The following is a 7574-nucleotide window of genomic DNA, read 5'->3' on the forward strand; positions in this document are numbered from 1 at the left end:
CATTCACAGCCTTTGGGAGTTTATGTTTATACAATTTTATGAAAGCAATTTTTAAATCTGTAACAAAAGACTTACAAATACTAAAATTGTTAACACAGAGATCCCACTTAGAATTAATCATAAAGCAATACTCATACAGGCAACAATTTACATGCAAGGATAGTCATATAATTATTGATAATCGTTAAAAGTTGAAAACCTCAATGTTCAGAAATTAAATATATTTATTCAATGGAATATTTGGTTTCACAGACTAATAATCTACAAAATGTTCTTGATAAGTGAAAAATCACATTTTTTTTGAGAGCACAACTCCAAATCATCTTTTATTAATATGAAAAGGGCATATTTAGCAAAAGACACACTGAGAAAAGAGTCACTGTGGCTCAGGACATAGGGCAGAGAGGTGCCAGGCCTGAGCCCCTGCTGGGAGAGAAGGAGGCTCAGGACAAAGTGGGAGAAGTGCTGGGAAGAGCTGCATGGTGGGGCCACAGAAAGTTCCAGTGGGCAACACTGTTGGCAGGTCATGGGTGGAACTCACCGGGACCTACCTGCTAACTCTTGTTTTTGGGGTAGCAGGACCTACCTGCTACCTCCTACTACCTGGAGTGAGAGCCGCCCCTTGGTTCCTGGAGGGCACCCACCAAGGGACATAGGACCGGAAGCTCAAGATGGCTAGTCCAGCTCGGGATGAAGGCCAGGGAGAAGCGAGTGCTCTGCAGTGGCCAGGAAAGGTCTAGCCCCTGAGGCCGAGGGCCTTCCTGTTTCGTGCGGGCGTTCCACTCTGTCTCTGCCAGGCACTCTCTGACTAGGGCCTGGGCATGGATGATACCTCTCTTCAGGCGCTCCATGGTGATCTTGCTGCCAGCATAGGCAGGCCGGATCTCTTTGCCCATCTCCTCTATGACCGACAGCAGGTCCTTGTAGGTGCTCTGGGAGCCCTGGGCGCCAGTGGCTTCATCGCCTGCACATAGCCCATGGAAGGCGGTTCAAAGTCGTTAAACAGCGGTCTGAAAGGGGCAGCGACTCCTGACACTGAGCCCGACGGAGATGAGAGGCTTCGTGACTATGCTCACTTCACGGGCCAGCAAACTGAGGCTCAGGGAGGGTAGGCGGGAGGCCCAGTATTGCAGAACTCACGCTGTCTTCATTTCGAAGTCTCCACCGCCTGGCAGGCAAGCAGGGGTGGAGCTGGATCCTCACCTGTAGGGACCGGGGTGCACGGCCCAGGGGTGCTGGAGCCCGTGGTGAAAAATCACATTTCTAAACAAGGAATCCAATTTTATATTAACAATATACATCTTTTTAAAAATATATGTATAGAGATAGGGGATGAAATCAATAAGTTACAATGTTATCTGTGAAATTTGACATGGGTGATTTTCCTCACTAGAATATTAAGGTAGAATAAAAAATAGAATGGGACAGTAAAAGTCAGGTTCTTGATTGAAAATCTCCAGGTTTCCTTGCCCGACCTTTTACATTTGCACAACACTTGCATGCCACCTTCTGTCAATCGATTCTCCTAACCGCCCTGTGAGGTTGGCAGGTCAAGAATCATTATCTCCAGTTCTTACATATGAGATAATATAGACCCAGAGAGGTTAAGTGACTTGCCCAAGGTAACCCGGTTAGAACATGATAGAGCTAAAATAAAAAAAAACCCTCCATCTCTTCCAGTCATGTGCTTTCCCTACATTGTTCTAAACTACTGTGCTAAAAAATTAGAAAAGAGAAAGACAGTGATTTTGTTCTCCTGAAAGCTGTTTGAGTGCGCTTCTATTAGTGCCAGACAGCTTTGAAGTCATTGATTGCTCCTGCGAGATGATGAGATTGTGCTATACGGAACTTGGCCATCCTTACCATGTGATTTTCAATTAAGAAACAAATCAAAAGTATCCCAGTGTCATGGTTATAACCTGAAGGGTTCAGACAAGCTACTAGCTGCATACAAATCAGGGAGGACAAATCATTTGTCTGTGTGTGCTGATTGTCGTTTTTCAGAAGAAATGGTCTTTCACACTTGTGGCCAGGCTATTTTATTTTTCATACTATGGATGTTGTCATTTGTGAATTAGGTCTTTAACTTATTTTTGACTCTTGGGAAAACTTATTCCAGAATGCTCATTGAACAATCACTACAATGATACAGAATGTGAAAGTGTATTGTTGAGAACAGAACAACTTTGAGAAGTTCAGTAAGAAGGCTGCTGGGGAAAGTATAAAAAACTGTGGGCTTAAAGATATGGGATCAATACAGCCAAGCTGCGGGTCCAACTGTCTAACTTTCAGCAAGTCACAACCACTAAACTTCATAATTCATAAATCAGTGCTATTAATCTCTATCTCAAAGTAGTGAAGACTAAAATAAAATAACTTATGCCAAAGGATCTAGCCCTATAATAAAGTATAAATTTGCTGAATACATTTTTGTTTTGTTTTGTTTCAATGTAGTGATATAGAAACAGTATCCTCTAGGATGACATTAGCTGGAGACTTTAAGGGTCAGCACCTTACTGTGAGAAAGGGCAACTTCATGAAGTAAATGTGATTGGTGCTATGTGATGTGCCCTTATGAATTGGCCACTAAGGAGGATGTGAAGGAGCCACTTTGACTTTTATTTTTGAGTGATACACTTGACATAATTTAGTTTTAGGGTCTCCCCGGGTGTCATGAATGAAATAATTTGATGACCATGATGTCATGCTCAGTAATCATTCATGAATCCTCCTTTAGGACATCTAGAAACTCTTACCCAAAAATCAAAGAAGACAAGTGATTATCAGTTTCTCAGAATGAATTAACTTTTAATATTAATGCTAATGTCACAGCACATAAAGATGCTTCTTGTGGTTAAGTTTGAAGATGCAAAAATCCTTGTCAAGTTACTGAGCCAGAGATGTGCTGTGATCATTTGCTCTTTGTCTTTGTTCTCAGTGCTATGCCTACTGGCTACTTGGCAGGGTGTATCCTAGGTATTCCTTTGTAAAGCATATGTCCTAGCTCTGTGTTCTAGGTTCATTCGCTCACTCATTCATTTAACAAATAGCTCTTGGGTGCCTATCATATACTAGGCACAGTTTTCTGAACTGGGGATACATAAAAAAATAAAAAATCCATAGCTTTATGGAGCTTATATTCTAGTATGAGTGACTAAAAGTTAGCAAGTAAAATAACCAGGATGTTAGCAAAGGTGTCCAGGTTAGTGTTGCCAAACCAGTAAATATAGCCATATAAGAGACTTGCCTGAAAAAGTTATTTAATGATAAAATGTTTGAAAATCCTCACGTAAAACAAATATTTTCATGTCAAAATTCTACCACTGTCAACATGTTGAAACATGACGCGATTCTAGTTTGTACCCAGATGGCGTGGTTTAGGACTGGTCACAAGTGAAATATCTTAAGTATTTGTGTGGATAACCTTGGCTTTAGTCACTATCATTTTGTACATAGTGTATAATAAAGCAAGCTCTTTTTCTGCAGCTTCCAGTTGACCTTCTACAGAGTTGTTCCAAAAATATTTGAACAGTGGAAGTCTCATTAGAAGCAGCATGTGACATCATCTTAAAAGCTGACCACTTTCCAGGGTATTTGGACATTTGTTTAAAACAACAAAATTAATATCTATCTTATGGTGTTATCATCATCGAATGAATGTCATCAAATGTCAATCTCATGATAGCAGCCCTATCCAGTAGATGGTAATACTGGGGCAGTGTTGTTCCTAAGCTCATAGTCATCAATGTAAGCATTGCCAATATTCCAAGGGTTTGGGAAGATTAATATTAGATGAGGCTAAGAAGCGTGGGCTGAACTATAAAAATACCTTGTTTATAACAAGGTCCCATAACAGGACCTGGCCTTGACTCACTTGGAATGTCTGGGTGGACATCAGAACAAATTGCACTATTAGAATTTGATAAAAAGGCTCATTTGCTGCTTAAATTTGAACATTACCCAGATGACTAGAAAATAATGTGGAAAAATATTCAACTCTCTACTTTTGCAATATCTCCCATTGAATGTCATAATAGATGGATGAGCATTTCAGGAACAAATATTGGTAGTTAGAAATACTGTGTCCTATAAGTCATTTGAGCTATTTGTAGGAGGTGTGAGTACCTAAAAAAATTCAGGTTTTGGTAAGAAGGAGGAAGGGTTAACAGATGGTAGGTAAACAACACACCCAGCTGCACACTCCAAATTAAAATTAAAGCCATCACACATTTTGTTTGCATATGCTACTAATAGTTGCTTTGAAATATAATAAATTGTCCTGCAGGGTCAGCATAACAATCTAGCTGGCACAATTTGGACTTAGTTGTATTAATTATGTGTTTGTTGGTGTTGTGAATAGGGCTTTGCTATTACTGGGAAAACACTCGTACTTGAGTCTTTTCTTCAAAGCATATATATATATATATATATATATATATATATATATCCCAACAAAGGAGCTCATTCGAGAATGTGTGCAGCAAAATAACATTGCGGCTTCATTTAGGAAACATGACAGGAAAGGTAATCACCTAACTCCTCAGAACTTATAAAAAGCCTGATGTTTTCTCTTATTTGTCCTTTATCATATATATATATATATATATACACATACACATGTATATATATGAGATACATGTATATATCAAATATATATATACACACATATATATGTATATATATATATCTTGAACTTTGCATAGTCTGTGGAGAATACATGAAACCACATATTCTGATGCTGAGGAATTAAAGACATTTTGTATTCCCTTGACTATATTTACTAATATCATTCTTGTTCTGTTGCTATTTGTTATGTAACAGATCAAATATACGATTTAACCCCCGTATATGTTTCTAACTTAAAAAAAAGTGTGAACAAAGTCAAGTGATGGTGATTTGCTGCTTTAAGTGTTGAGCATTTTCTGCTGGTTCTTCTTCTCTTTCACAGTGTTTCTGGGCACTAAAGTAAAATTCTGACTGAGTTCATGTTGCTGAGAATAGCCTCTAATTATTTGTTTTTATTATGTCTCTCACACCTGACATTGTAACAAGTATTTTGAGGTTATAATGATGCCACTATTGAAAATTATAGTTTCAGGGCCAAGACAAAGGGTTGAGAGCTGTTAAATCCCTGAGCCACAAAGAATCAGTATTAATGAAGATATTCCCACTTGCAATATTACTAAATTTTATCTAATAGACTGTGTTTTTCCAGTGTTTCCTAATGATGGTCCTTGCACACTTTTGTAACACTTGGAATGAACCTTATACTCACTGCCAGGAAAAGCCAGGTGAGCCACTGTGTGCAGAGCAGAACGAGGTACTACAGTTGACTGTCACACCTGCTGTGATTTCCTCTGGAAATGATGGCTTCCTAGTTGCACAAACTGACATACTGTGTCGCAGAAAATTATAATGTCTTCCCTCTCTAGCCAACTACATATTTGTCACCTCTAAAACCGTTAAAATCTGTATTTATGTAGGGTATTCAGTTTTACTTTTTGCTTTGTAATGTGTCTCGACTGTATAGAGCTGTAAAACAAGGTTCCAGTGTATCCATTGGTAATTTTTATTTTCCATCTGTTGAAGCCATTTGAAAAAGCCAATAGTCTCTTACTAGCTCAAACTCAGAGCTCGGAAAATAATAGTTTATAACATTCCCATGGTGCTTTTTAGAGTCTTTTTTTCCCTGGTACTCAATTTTCTTCCTTCTCTGGGTGACAGTTTTTTACTTCCAGTGTAGAACTGTAGGTGTTTGGCCGTCTCTTTTTTAGATTTAATGCCACACACTGCGTTCCACTGCTACAACATGTGTGTACAATAAATTTTCTTGTAAACTGAGGATTTCAAGGCTAGAATTCTGTCAAGCTTATATTTTCAGAGCTCTTGAAATATTTTCCACTTAGCAACCTCTTTGCATTACTTGGAAAGCTTTTATGGGGCTTGTCAGTCAAAAGGATGACTCTAACCAAAGAAAGAACAATTCAGAGAATGATTTTTAGAATTAGTATTAGCTTCATAGGTGATTCAATGGCTGTAACAATTTGCACTGGAAGTGTTCAAAAGGCAAATATTTTGCCTCCATTTACATCATGTATACTAAGGGAGATAATTGCTTATTATATATCCAGATTTTGTCTATTTTCTAAAACTCAATGTTAGTTACTATTTACCCCATTTTGAGCTGATGTTTACAGGAACAGAATATAAAACATGGATTAGTGATGACAAGATGATATAAAGGTGGATGAGTGCAGATATATGTGTATATACCCAAATCCTGCTCTTAGTCATTGTGTTCTTGTTTTTTTTTTTAATCTAACTAAAAGACTGAAGTGAGAACAATGTTTTCAAAGATAACTGTATCTCGTCTGTGTTTCAGAATTACTTGGGTCACTTTCTACACTGGCTTGTTTCTACACTGGCTACACTTGGTCACTGACACCGGCTTGTTTCTACACTGGCTACACTTGGTCACTGACACTGGCTTGCCCAGAATCCAGGAGCACATACTGCTGATCCTATCAGTAGTTATGGGAACAATATTAATGGGAACATTATTAATTTATGAAGATTTGCAGTGACCCATATGCACTCTTTGGCCAACAAAGAGTGTGTGTAAAGAGTGTGTGTGTGTGTGTGTGTGTGTGTGTGTGTGTGTGTGTAAGAAAGAGAAAAAGAGAAAGAGGCAGAGAGATGGAGAGGCAGAGAATACAGCATTGCTGGCTGCATTCAGCCAGTTGACCAGGGTAGTGGTGGCTCTGCAAGGGGCATTAAGACCTGGCCTTATACCTGAAATGATGCCTGACTATGAATAAGGTGTAGGACAAGATTCGGTGTTTTCCCCTGGATGTTTGAACTGCATCTTAGTTTTTTTCTTGGTCCGCATTCTGATATAAACATTCCTATATTGCAAGCTCCCCATTCATATCCACCTTGGGTATTTTATTTAAGTAGCTCTCCACCTTCATCTCAATCCTGAATTGGCATTTGGAAACTTGTCAATGATAATGGCTAATATTTACAAAACATGTTTTGAATGACAGGGATGGCTCCAGATCATTTATATGCATTGTTTTATTTAATTGTCTCAATTATCTTGTGAGTTTCCTACAAGGAACTTTTCTAAAGGTCTCAAGAGACAGTAATTGGCAGAATATGGAATTAATGTCACGAATGTCTTCATGAACTTTTTATTTAGACCACAAGCCCTAGTGTTCCTAAGATGTGAAGTGTGTTTTAATTTTAATCAGTTTCTTTTATGTCATACTGAAGTCTTGCTCCTGAGCCTATGTTGATTAGATAAATATTTTCTAGCCATGAAGAGAACTGGAGTGACTATTTCCCTGGAATTTTGAGTATTAACCATTGCCTACCCATGTCTTGAGCTCCCATCATGCCTTCTTACACCTCAAGTCTATGTTAAGCTGTGCTACTCCATGCTTTGCCTTCTTTGATCATCAGTGTTAGCCCCTACTCCAATAGGTTTCCCTCAAAGTCACATTTCCGTATCTATGCTCACACACAGGTGAGAGCCAACAAATATGTCATTTGTGTAATACAATTTATTTAGC

At 38.6% G+C, this 7574-nt stretch overlaps 1 pseudogene; it reads right to left on the minus strand.

Moving 5' to 3' along the window:
* Positions 1-599: 599 nt before the first annotated feature.
* On the minus strand, positions 600-1252 carry LOC129478551 (cyclin-dependent kinase 2-associated protein 2-like; annotated as a pseudogene).
* Between the last annotated feature and the right edge of the window lie 6322 nt (positions 1253-7574).

Source organism: Symphalangus syndactylus, chromosome 3 (genome assembly GCF_028878055.3).
Source record: "Symphalangus syndactylus isolate Jambi chromosome 3, NHGRI_mSymSyn1-v2.1_pri, whole genome shotgun sequence".
In the NCBI taxonomy this organism is placed as follows: Eukaryota; Metazoa; Chordata; class Mammalia; order Primates; family Hylobatidae; genus Symphalangus; species Symphalangus syndactylus.